Source organism: Oncorhynchus tshawytscha, linkage group LG07 (genome assembly GCF_018296145.1).
Source record: "Oncorhynchus tshawytscha isolate Ot180627B linkage group LG07, Otsh_v2.0, whole genome shotgun sequence".
Classification (NCBI taxonomy): domain Eukaryota; kingdom Metazoa; phylum Chordata; class Actinopteri; order Salmoniformes; family Salmonidae; genus Oncorhynchus; species Oncorhynchus tshawytscha.
The window spans coordinates 76694221-76706942 of NC_056435.1; positions in this window are offsets into that span (position 1 = coordinate 76694221).

The window sequence follows — 12722 nt, forward strand, 5'->3', positions numbered from 1 at the left end:
TGGTCACATCACCCTGCCCACACCACCCTGCCCAGACCACCCTGCTCACACCACCCTGCCCACACCACCCTGCCCAGACCCACCTGCTCACACCACCCTGCTCAGACCCACCTGGTCACATCACCCTGCCCACACCACCCTGTCCAGACCCAACTGGTCACATCACCCTGCCCAGACCCGCCTGGTCACATCACACTGCCCACACCACCCTGCCCAGACCCAGACCCACCTGCTCACACCACCCTGCTCAGACCCACCTGCTCACACCACCCTGCCCAGACCCACCTGCTCACACCACCCTGCCAGACACACCTGCTCACCCACCCTGCTCAGACCCACCTGGTCACATCACCCTGCCCACACCACCCTGTCCAGACCCACCTGGTCACATCACCCTGCCCACACCACCCTGTCCAGACCCACCTGGTCACATCACCCTGCCCACACCACCCTGTCCAGACCACCCTGCCCACACCACCCTGCCCAGACCACCCTGTCAAACTTTCCAACTCCGTCCATAACTCTTTGACTTCATAGCATTCCCAGAAGCCATGGATTATTGAGTCATTGTTATATCGAACAAAAATATAAACCCAACATGTAAAGTGTTGGTTCCATGTTTCATGAGCTGAAATAAAAGAGCCCAGATATTTTCCATGTACAAATGTTGTGCACAAGTTTGTTTACATCCCTGTTAGTGATCATTTCTCCTTTGCCAAGATAATCCATCCACCTGACCGGTGTGGCATATCAAGAAGCTGATTAAACAGCATGATCATTACACACATGCACCTTGTGCTGGGGACAATAAAAGGCCACTCTAAAATGTGCCGTTTTGTCACACAGCACAATGCCACAGATGTCTCAAGTGCCACAGATGTCTCAAGGAGTGAGCAATTGGCATGCTGACTGTAGGAATGTCCACCAGAGCTGTTGCCAGATAATTTAATTGATTGTTATTTTCTCTACCATAAACCGCCTCCAATGTCGTTTTAGAGAATTTTTCAGTACGTCCAACCGGCCTCACAACCGCAGACCACAGACCAGTCACCCGGACAGCAGATGAAACTGTGGGTTTCTAAAGAATTTAGACACAAACTGTTAGAAACTGTCTCAGGGAAGCTCATCTGCATGCTCGTCATCCTCATCAGGGCCTTGATCTGACTGCAGTTTGGTGTCGTAACCGACTTCAGTGGGACTCCAGATGTTCCTGGTTTTAATATAACTGCAATAACTGTTTGATACGTGGAACTAGGAAGTACTGAATCGTGTCTTATCATTTGTGTAATTTGGGCCAAAATTCACCCAACTTATTGTGGGAATCTTGTGGAAGGCTACTCGAAACATTTGACCCAAGTTAAACAATTTAAAGGCAATGCTACCAAATACTAATTGAGTGTATGTAAACTTCTGACCCACTGGGGACACAATGAAAGAAATAAAAGCTTAAATAAATCATTCTCTCTACTATTATTCTGACATTTCACATTCTTAAAATAAAGTGGTGATCGTAACTGATCTAAGACAGGGAATCTTTACTAGGATTAAATGTCAGGAATTGTGAAAAACTGAGTTTAAATGTGTTTGGCTAAGGTGTATGTAAACTCTGACTTCAATTGTAGGCAGCAGCCTCTCTATGTTAGTGATGTCTATTTAACAGTCTGATGGCCATGAAATAGAAGCTGTTTTTCAGTCTCTCCATCCCAGCTTTGATCCACCTGTACTGACCTCACCTTCTGGATGATAGCAGGGTGAACAGGCAGTGGCTCGGGGGGTTGCTGTCCTTGTCCTTTACCCTATGCATCCAGAGACCCATTCTGTCCCACCCTCCTATACATATTCACCATCCCTCAGTCTTCTCTCCAATACACAAACCACACACATCCATAGAACAGACATACAGTACATTTCTCTTTGCATTGTCTTTTCAGTGCCCATGTAGCCCATTGGCATCGGCTAATTTATAATTACTTCAGAGAAGAACAGTTATTTGGGGAAAGTATGGTATAGATTGAATTGGGGGAAATTTACAATAAGCTGGTTTTAGGCATCACTGTATGTAGCCAAGTGTGCTTATCGTTTTTTTCCTACTTTGTCCTCTCAAAACTAGTGCACTATATAAGGAATAGGGTGCCATTTGGGACTCAGTTCACGTCTGTGCATACTGAAACGGTGGAGAGAAACCCTCTGGTCTCACTGAGGGTTGGCTGACAGTCAGGGGTGGACAGTAACCCTCTGGTCTGACAGTCAGGGGTGGACAGAAACCTTCTGGTCTGACGGAGGGTTGGCTGATAGTCAGGGGTGGACAGAAACCCTCTGGTCTGACTGAGGGTTGTCTAACAGTCAGGGGTGGACAGAAACCCTCTGGTCTGACAGTCAAGGGCTGAGGATCCTATTCAACTGGCCACTATTAGATCCTATTCAACTGGCCTCCATTGGATCCTATACATCTGGCCTCTACTGGATCCTATTCAACTGGCCCCTATTAGATCATATTTAACTGGACCCTTTTGGATCCTATTCAAATGGCCCCTATTGGATCATATTTAACTGGCACCTATTGGATGCTATTCAATTGACCACTTATGAATCCTATTCAACTGGAACCCCATTTGGATCCTATTCAACTGACTCCTACTAGATCCTATTCAACTATTTCCTATTGGATCCTATTCAACTTTATCCTATTGGATCCATTCAACTGTCTTCTTTTGAATCCTATTCAACTGGCACCTATTGGATCCTATTCAATTGGCCACTTATGGATCCTATTCAACTGGAACACCCTTTGGATCCTATTCAAATTACTCCTACTGGATCCTATTAAACTATTTCCTATTGGATCCAATTCAACTGTCTCCTTTTGGTTCCTATTTAACTGTCTCCTATTGGATCCCATTCAACTGTCTCCTTTTGGATCCTATTCAACTGGCCCCTTTTGGATCCCATTCAACTGAAACCCATTGGAACCTATTCAACTAGGCCCTTTTGGATCCTATTCAACTGAAACCCTTTTGGATCCTATTCAACTGAAACCCATTGGAACCTATTCAACTAGGCCCTTTTGGATCCTATTCAACTGGCCCCTTTGGGATCTTTTTCAAATGGCCCCTTTTAATCCTATTTAACTGGCCCCCATTGGATTCTATTCAAATGAACCCCATTGCAACCTATTCAACTGGCCCATTTTGCATCCTATTCATCTGGCCTCCATTGGATCCCATTCAACTGGCCCATTTTGGATCCCATTCAATTGGCCCCCTATGGATCCTATTCAACTGGAACACCCTTTGGATCCTATTCAAAGACTCCACCTGGATCCTATTCAACTATTTCCTATTGGATCCCATTAAACTGTCTTCTTTTGGATCCTATTCAACTGTCTCCTATTGGATCCCATTCAACGGTCTCCTATTGGATCCTATTCAACTGGCATCCATTAGATCCTATTCAACTGAATCCCATTGGAACCTATTCAACTAGGCCCTTTTGGATCCTATTCATCTGGCCGAGATTGGATCCTATTCAACTGTTTAATATTGGATCCCATTCAACTGGTCCCTGTTGGATCCAATTCAACTGACCCCTTTTAATCCTATTCAACTGTCTCTCACTGGATCCTATTCAACTGTATCCTATTAGATCCTATTCAACTGTCTCTTATTGAATCCCATTCAACTGTTGGCTATTGATTCCCATTAAACTGTCTCCTATTGGATCCTATTCAACTGAACCCCTTTGGATTCTATTCAACTGGCCCATTTGAATCCTATTCAACTGGCCCCATTGAATCCTATTCAATTGGCCCCAATTGGATCCCATTCAATTTGCACCCATTTTATCCTTTTCAACTGAACCCCATTGGATCCTATTCACCTGGTCACGTTTGGATCATGATCAACTGGCCTCCATTGGATCCTATTCAACAGGCCCACTATAATCCTATTTAGATCACACACTATTGGATCCTATTCAGTTGGCCCACTATTGTATCCTATTCAACTGGCTCCAATTGGATACTATTTAACTGAACCCAGTTGGATTCAACTGGCCTATTCAACTGGCCACTATTGGATCATATTCAACTCGCCCGTATTGGATCCTATTCAACTGACCAATTTTGGATTCTATTCAACTGGTCCCAAATAGATCATATTCAACTGGCCACTATTGGATCATAGTCAACTGTCTCCTATTGGATCCTATTCAAATGGCCCCTATTGGATCATATTTAACTGGACAGTTTAGGATCCTATTTAACTGGCCCCGATTGGATCCTATTAAACTGGCCCCTATTGGATCCTATTCAACTCGCCAGTATTGGATCTTATTCAACTGAACCCTAACGGATCCTATTTAACTTTCCCCTATTGGATCCTATTCAACTGTCCCCTAATGGATCCTATGTAACTTGCCCCTATTGGATCCTATTCAACTGTCCTCTATTGGATCCTATTCAACTCGCCAGTATTGGATCTTATTCAACTGACCACTTTTGGATTCTAATAAACTGGTCCCAATTCTATCCTATTCAACTGGGCACTATTGGATCTATTCAACTATCTCCTTTTGGATCCCATTCAACTGTACCCCATTGGATCCCATTCAACTGAACCCCATTGTAACCTATTCAACTGGCCAAAATTGGATCCTATTCATCTGGTATCCATTGGATCCTATTCAACGGTATAATATTGGATCCCATTCAACTGGCCCCTTTTGGATCCTATTCAACTGGCTTCCATTGGATCCTACTCAACTGAACCCCATTGCATCCTATTCAACTGGCTCCTAATGGATCCCATTCAACTGGCCCCTTTTGGATCCTATTCAACTGGCTTCCATTGGATCCTACTCAACTGAACCCCATTGGATCCTATTCAACTGGCTCCTAATGGATCCCATTCAACTGGCCCCTTTTGGATCCTATTCAACTGGCTTCCATTGGATCCTACTCAACTGAACCCCATTGGATCCTATTCAACTGGCTCCTAATGGATCCTGTTCAAATGCTCCCCATTGGATCCTATTCAACTATCCACTATTGGATCCTATTCAACTATTTCCTATTGGATCCTATTTAACTATTTCCTATTGGATCCCAATTAACTGTCTCCTATTGGATCCCATTCAACTGTCTTCTTTCGGATCCATTTAAACTGGCCCCTTTTTTAAACTGGCCCCTTTTTTCCTATTCAACTGGCATCCATTAGATCCTATTCAACTGAAACCCATTGGATCATATTCAACTGAATCCCATTGGAACCTATTCAACTAGGCCCTTTGGATCCTATTCATCTGGCCCCCATTGGATCCTATTCAACTGTTTAATATTGGAGTCTATTCAACTATCTCCTATTGGATCCTATTTGACTGTCTCCTATTGGAAACCATTCAAGTGTCTCCTTTTGGATCCCATTCAACTGGCCCATTTGGGATCCAATTCAACTGCCCCCTTTGGGATCTTTTTCAATTGTCCCCTTTTAATCCCATTTAACTGGCCCCCATTGGATCCTATTCAAATTAACCCCATTGGAACCTATTCAACTGGCCCATTTTGCATCCTATTCATCTGGCCTCCATTGGATCCCATTCAACTGGCCCCTTTTGGATCCCATTCAACGGCCCCTTATGGATCCTATTCAACTGGCCCCTATTGGATCCTATTTGACTATTTCCTATTGGATCCTATTTGACTATGTCCTATTGGAAACCATTCAACTGGTCCCTGTTGGATCCAATTCAACTGACCCCTTTTAATCCTATTCAACTGCCTCCCACTGGATCCTATTCAACTGTATCCTATTCAACTATCTCTTATTGAATCCCATTCATCTGTTGGCTATTGATTCCCATTAAACTGTCTCCTATTGCATCCTATTCAACTGAACCCCTTTGGATTCTATTCAACTGGCCCGATTGAATCCTATTCAACTGGCCCCAATTGGATCCCATTCAACTTGTCACGTTTGGATCATGATCAACTGGCCTCCATTGGATCCTATTTAACTGGCACCTATTGGATCCCATTCAAATGGCCCCTTTTGGATCCTATTCAACTGGCCCCTAATGGATCCTATTCAACTGGCCCCCATTGGATCCTATTCAACTGTCTCCTACTGGATCCAATTCAACTATCTCCTATTGGATCCTATTCAACTGTCTCCTATTGGATCTTATTCAACTGGCCCCTTTTGGATCCTATTCATCTGGCCTATATTGGATCCTATTCAACTGTTTAATATTGGATCCCATTCAACTGAACCCCATTGGATCCTATTCAACTGAACCCCATTGGATCCTATTCAACTGGCCCCTTTTGATCCTATTCAACTGCCACCCATTGGATCATATTCAACTGTCTCCTATTGGATCGTATTCACCTGTTGGCTATTGATTCCCATTAAACTGTCTCCTATTGGATCCTATTCAACTGAACCCCTTTGGATTCTATTCAACTGGCCCGATTGAATCCTATTCAACTGAACCCCATTGGATCCTATTCAACTGCCACCCATTGGATCATATTCAACTGTCTCCTATTGGATCGTATTCAACTGTCTCCTATTAGGTCCTATTCAACTGTCTCCTATTGAATCCCATTCAACTGTTGGCTATTGTATCCCATTAAACTGGCCCCTATTGGATCCTATTCAACTGGCCCCTATTGGATCCCATTCAACTGGCCTCATTTGGATCCTATTCAACTGGCCTGATTGAATCTTATTCAACTGGCCCCAATTGGATCCCATTCAACTTGTCACGTTTGGATCATGATCAACTGGCCTCCATTGGATCCTATTTAACTGGCACCTATTGGATCCTATTCAAATGGGTCCTATTTTATCCTATTCAACTGTCTCCTATTGGATCCCATTCAACTGGCCCCCTTTTGATCAAATTCAACTTGTCCAAATTTATCCTATTCAACTACTGGACCCCATAGGATCCTATTCAATTGTCTCCTATTGGATCCCATTCAACTGGCCCCTTTTGGATCCTATTCAACTGGCCACAATTGATCCTATTCAACTGTCTCCTACTGGATCCTATTCAACTATATCCTATCGGATCCTATTCAACTGTATCCTATTGGATAACATTCAACTGTCTCCTATTGGATCATATCCAACAGGCCCCTTTTGGATCATATTCAACTGGCCCCCATTGGATCCTATTCAACTGTCTCCTACTGGATCCTATTCAACTATATCCTATTGGATCCTATTCAACTATCTCCCTTTGATTAATATTCCACTCTATCGTATTGGATCACGTTCAACAGTCTCTTATTAGATCCGATTCAACTTTCCCCTATTGGATCCTATTCAACTGGCTCCAATTGGATCCTAATCAACTGAGCCCCGTTGGATCCTATTCAACTGAAACCCTGTTGGTTTCTATTCAACTGGCCTTTGTTGGATCCTATTCAACAGACCCACTATAATCCTATTTAAATCACACACTATTGGATCCTATTCAACTGGCCTACTATTGGATCCTATTCAACTGGCTCCAATTGGATACTATTTAACTGAACCCAGTTGGATTCAACTGGCCACTATTGAATCCTATTCAACTTGTCCGTATTGGATCCTATTCAACTGACCAATTTCTATTGGATTCTATTGGTCCCAAATAGATCATATTCAACTGGCCACTATTGGATCATAGTCAACTGTCTCCTATTGGACCCTATTCAAATGGCCCCTATTGGATCATATTTAACTGGACACTATAGGATCCTATTTAACTGGCCCCGATTGGATCCTATTCAACTGGCTCCCATTTTATCCTGTTGAACTGTCCCCCTTTGGATTCTATTCAACTGGCCAATTTGAATCCTATTCAACTGAACACCATTGGATCCTATTAAACTGGCCTCCATTGGATCCTATTGCACTGACTCCTATTGGATCCTATTCAACTGGGTCCTATTGGATTCTCTTCATCTGGCCTCCATTGAATCCCATTCAACTGGTCCCCTTTGGATCCAATTCAACTGGCCCCAATTGATCCTATTCAACTGTCTCCTATTGGATCCTATTCTACTGTCTCCTATTGGATCCCATTCAAATGGCCCCTTTTGGATCTTATTCAACTGGCCCCTTTTGGATCCTATTCAACTGTTTAATATTGGATCCCATTCAACTGAACCCCATTGGATCCTATTCAACTGAACTCCATTGGATCCTATTCAACTGGCCCCTTTTGATCCTATTCAACTGCCACCCATTGGATCATATTCAACCTATTCCTATTGAATCCTATTCAACTGTTGGCTATTGTATCCCATTAAACTGGCCCCTATTGGATCCTATTCAACTGGCCCCTATTGGATCCCATTCAACTGGCTTCATTTGGATCCTATTCTACTGGCCTCATTTGGATCCTATTCAACTGGCCTCCATTGGATCATTTTCAACTGGCCTCCATTGGATCCTTTTCAACTGGCCTCCATTGGTAAAGCAGTGGTAAATGTTACTGCAGTGGTAAATGTTACTGCAGGCGGTAAAGCAGTGGTAAATGTTACTGCAGTGGTAAATGTTTGCAGGAGGTAAAGCAGTGGTAAATGTTAGTGCAGGAGGTCAAGCAGTGGTAAATGTTACTGCAGAAGGTAAAGCAGTGGTAAATGTTACCGCAGTGGTAAATGTTACTGCAGAAGGTAAAGCAGTGGTAAATGTTACTGCAGGAGGTAAAGCAGTGGTAAATGTTACTGCAGGAGGTAAAGCAGTGGTAAATGTTACTGCAGTGGTAAATGTTACTGCAGGAGGTAAAGCAGTGGTAAATGTTACTGCAGTGGTAAATGTTACTGCAGAAGGTAAAGCAGTGGTAAATGTTACTGCAGTGGTAAATGTTACTGCAGGGGGTAAAGCAGTGGTAAATGTTACTGCAGGAGGTAAAGCAGTGGTAAATGTTACTGCAGGAGGTAAAGCAGTGGTAAATGTTACTGCAGTGGCAAATGTTACTGCAGGAGGTAAAGCAGTGGTAAATGTTACTGCAGTGGTAAATGTTACTGCAGTGGTAAATGTTACTGCAGGCGGTAAAGCAGTGGTAAATGTTACTGCAGTGGTAAATGTTACTGCAGGAGGTAAAGCAGTGGTAAATGTTACTGCAGTGGTAAATGTTACTGCAGTGGTAAATGTTACTGCAGGCGGTAAAGCAGTGGTAAATGTTACTGCAGGCGGTAAAGCAGTGGTAAATGTTACTGCAGGCGGTAGTGATGTAGGCTTAGGGGTGTTATTTTTGTGCTATTTTCACTATTACAATTATCGGCGCACTTGTTGGCATTGGCCAGGGCTTCCGAGTGGCGCGGTGGTCTAATGCACCGCATCTCCATGCTAGAGGAGTCACTGAAGACCCTGGTACCATTCCAGGCTGTATCACAACTGGCTGTTACTGCAGTGGTAAATGTTTGCAGGAGGTAAAGCAGTGGTAAATGTTAGTGCAGGAGGTCAAGCAGTGGTAAATGTTAGTGCAGGAGGTCAAGCAGTGGTAAATGTTACTGCAGAAGGTAAAGCAGTGGTAAATGTTACTGCAGGCGGTAAAGCAGTGGTAAATGTTACTGCAGGCGGTAAAGCAGTGGTAAATGTTACTGCAGTGGTAAATGTTACTGCAGGAGGTAAAGCAGTGGTAAATGTTACTGCAGTGGTAAATGTTACTGCAGTGGTAAATGTTACTGCAGGTGGTAAAGCAGTGGTAAATGCTACTGCAGGCGGTAAAGCAGTGGTAAATGTTACTGCAGGAGGTAAAGCAGTGGTAAATGTTACTGCAGTGGCAAATGTTACTGCAGGAGGTAAAGCAGTGGTAAATGTTACTGCAGTGGTAAATGTTACTGCAGTGGTAAATGTTACTGCAGGCGGTAAAGCAGTGGTAAATGTTACTGCAGTGGTAAATGTTACTGCAGGAGGTAAAGCAGTGGTAAATGTTACTGCAGTGGTAAATGTTACTGCAGTGGTAAATGTTACTGCAGGCGGTAAAGCAGTGGTAAATGTTACTGCAGGCGGTAAAGCAGTGGTAAATGTTACTGTAGGCGGTAGTGATGTAGGCTTAGGGGTGTTATTTTTGTGCTATTTTCACTATTACAATTATCGGCGCACTTGTTGGCATTGGCCAGGGCTTCCGAGTGGCGCGGTGGTCTAATGCACCGCATCTCCATGCTAGAGGAGTCACTGAAGACCCTGGTACCATTCCAGGCTGTATCACAACTGGCTGTTACTGCAGTGGTAAATGTTTGCAGGAGGTAAAGCAGTGGTAAATGTTAGTGCAGGAGGTCAAGCAGTGGTAAATGTTACTGCAGGAGGTAAAGCAGTGGTAAATGTTACCGCAGTGGTAAATGTTACTGCAGAAGGTAAAGCAGTGGTAAATGTTACTGCAGGAGGTAAAGCAGTGGTAAATGTTACTGCAGGAGGTAAAGCAGTGGTAAATGTTACTGCAGTGTTAAATGTTACTGCAGGAGGTAAAGCAGTGGTAAATGTTACTGCAGTGGTAAATGTTACTGCAGTGGTAAATGTTACTGCAGGGGGTAAAGCAGTGGTAAATGTTACTGCAGGAGGTAAAGCAGTGGTAAATGTTACTGCAGGAGGTAAAGCAGTGGTAAATGTTACTGCAGTGGCAAATGTTACTGCAGGAGGTAAAGCAGTGGTAAATATTACTGCAGTGGTAAATGTTACTGCAGTGGTAAATGTTACTGCAGGCGGTAAAGCAGTGGTAAATGTTACTGCAGGCGGTAAAGCAGTGGTAAATGTTACTGCAGGCGGTAAAGCAGTGGTAAATGTTACTGTAGGCGGTAGTGATGTAGGCTTAGGGGTGTTATTTTTGTGCTATTTTCACTATTACAATTATCGGCGCACTTGTTGGCATTGGCCAGGGCTTCCGAGTGGCGCGGTGGTCTAATGCACCGCATCTCCATGCTAGAGGAGTCACTGAAGACCCTGGTACCATTCCAGGCTGTATCACAACTGGCTGTTACTGCAGTGGTAAATGTTTGCAGGAGGTAAAGCAGTGGTAAATGTTAGTGCAGGAGGTCAAGCAGTGGTAAATGTTACTGCAGGAGGTAAAGCAGTGGTAAATGTTACCGCAGTGGTAAATGTTACTGCAGAAGGTAAAGCAGTGGTAAATGTTACTGCAGGAGGTAAAGCAGTGGTAAATGTTACTGCAGGAGGTAAAGCAGTGGTAAATGTTACTGCAGTGGTAAATGTTACTGCAGGAGGTAAAGCAGTGGTAAATGTTACTGCAGTGGTAAATGTTACTGCAGTGGTAAATGTTACTGCAGGGGTAAAGCAGTGGTAAATGTTACTGCAGGAGGTAAAGCAGTGGTAAATGTTACTGCAGGAGGTAAAGCAGTGGTAAATGTTACTGCAGTGGCAAATGTTACTGCAGGAGGTAAAGCAGTGGTAAATGTTACTGCAGTGGTAAATGTTACTGCAGTGGTAAATGTTACTGCAGGCGGTAAAGCAGTGGTAAATGTTACTGCAGTGGTAAATGTTACTGCAGGAGGTAAAGCAGTGGTAAATGTTACTGCAGTGGTAAATGTTACTGCAGTGGTAAATGTTACTGCAGGTGGTAAAGCAGTGGTAAATGCTACTGCAGGCGGTAAAGCAGTGGTAAATGTTACTGCAGGCGGTAAAGCAGTGGTAAATGTTACTGCAGGCGGTAGTGATGTAGGCTTAGGGGTGTTATTTTTGTGCTATTTTCACTATTACAATTATCGGCGCACTTGTTGGCATTGGCCAGGGCTTCCGTGTGGCGCGGTGGTCTAATGCACCGCATCTCCATGCTAGAGGAGTCACTGAAGACCCTGGTACCATTCCAGGCTGTATCACAACTGGCTGTGATTGGGAGTCCCATGGGGCGGGCACAATTGGCCCAGCATTGTCCGGGTTAGGGGTTGGTCGGGGTAGGCCGTCATTGTAAATAAGAATTTGTTCTTAACTGACTTGCCTAGTTAAATAAAAAATAAATTGCCGTGAAAGAGCTGGATTCTGATGAATAAACAAGTTGTGCGTGTGCTGAGGCTTGACCCCTTGCTGGCCAATCAGAATGTGCTCCAGGGCTAAATATGTGGTTGCTTCAAGTTGTGTATTAACAGTATTTTATGTACTGCCTTGGAATCAACTCTAATTACAATGATACTCCATTATACACTGCTCAAAAAATAAGGGAACACTTAAACAACACAATGTAACTCCAAGTCAATCACACTTCTGTGAAATCAAACTGTCCACTTAGGAAGCAGCACTAATTGACAATAAATTTCACATGCTGTTGTGCAAATGGAATCGACAACAGGTGGAATTTATAGGCAATTAGCAAGACACCCCCAATAAAGGAGTGGTTCTGCAGGTGGTGACCACAGAATACTTCTCAGTTCCTATGCTTCCTGGCTGATGTTTTGGTCACTTTTGAATGCTGGCGGTGCTTTCACTCTAGTGGTAGCATGAGACGGAGTCTACAACCCACACAAGTGGCTCAGGTAGTGCAGCTCATCCAGGATGGCACATCACTGCGAGCTGTGGCAAGAAGGTTTGCTGTGTCTGTCAGCGTAGTGTCCAGAGCATGGAGGCGCTACCAGGAGACAGGCCAGTATATCAGGAGACGTGGAGGAGGCCGTAGGAGGGCAACAACCCAGCAGCAGGACCGCTACCTCCGCCTTTGTGCAAGGAGGAGCAGGAGGAGCACTGCCAGAGCCCTGCAAAATGACCTCCAGCAGGCCACAAATG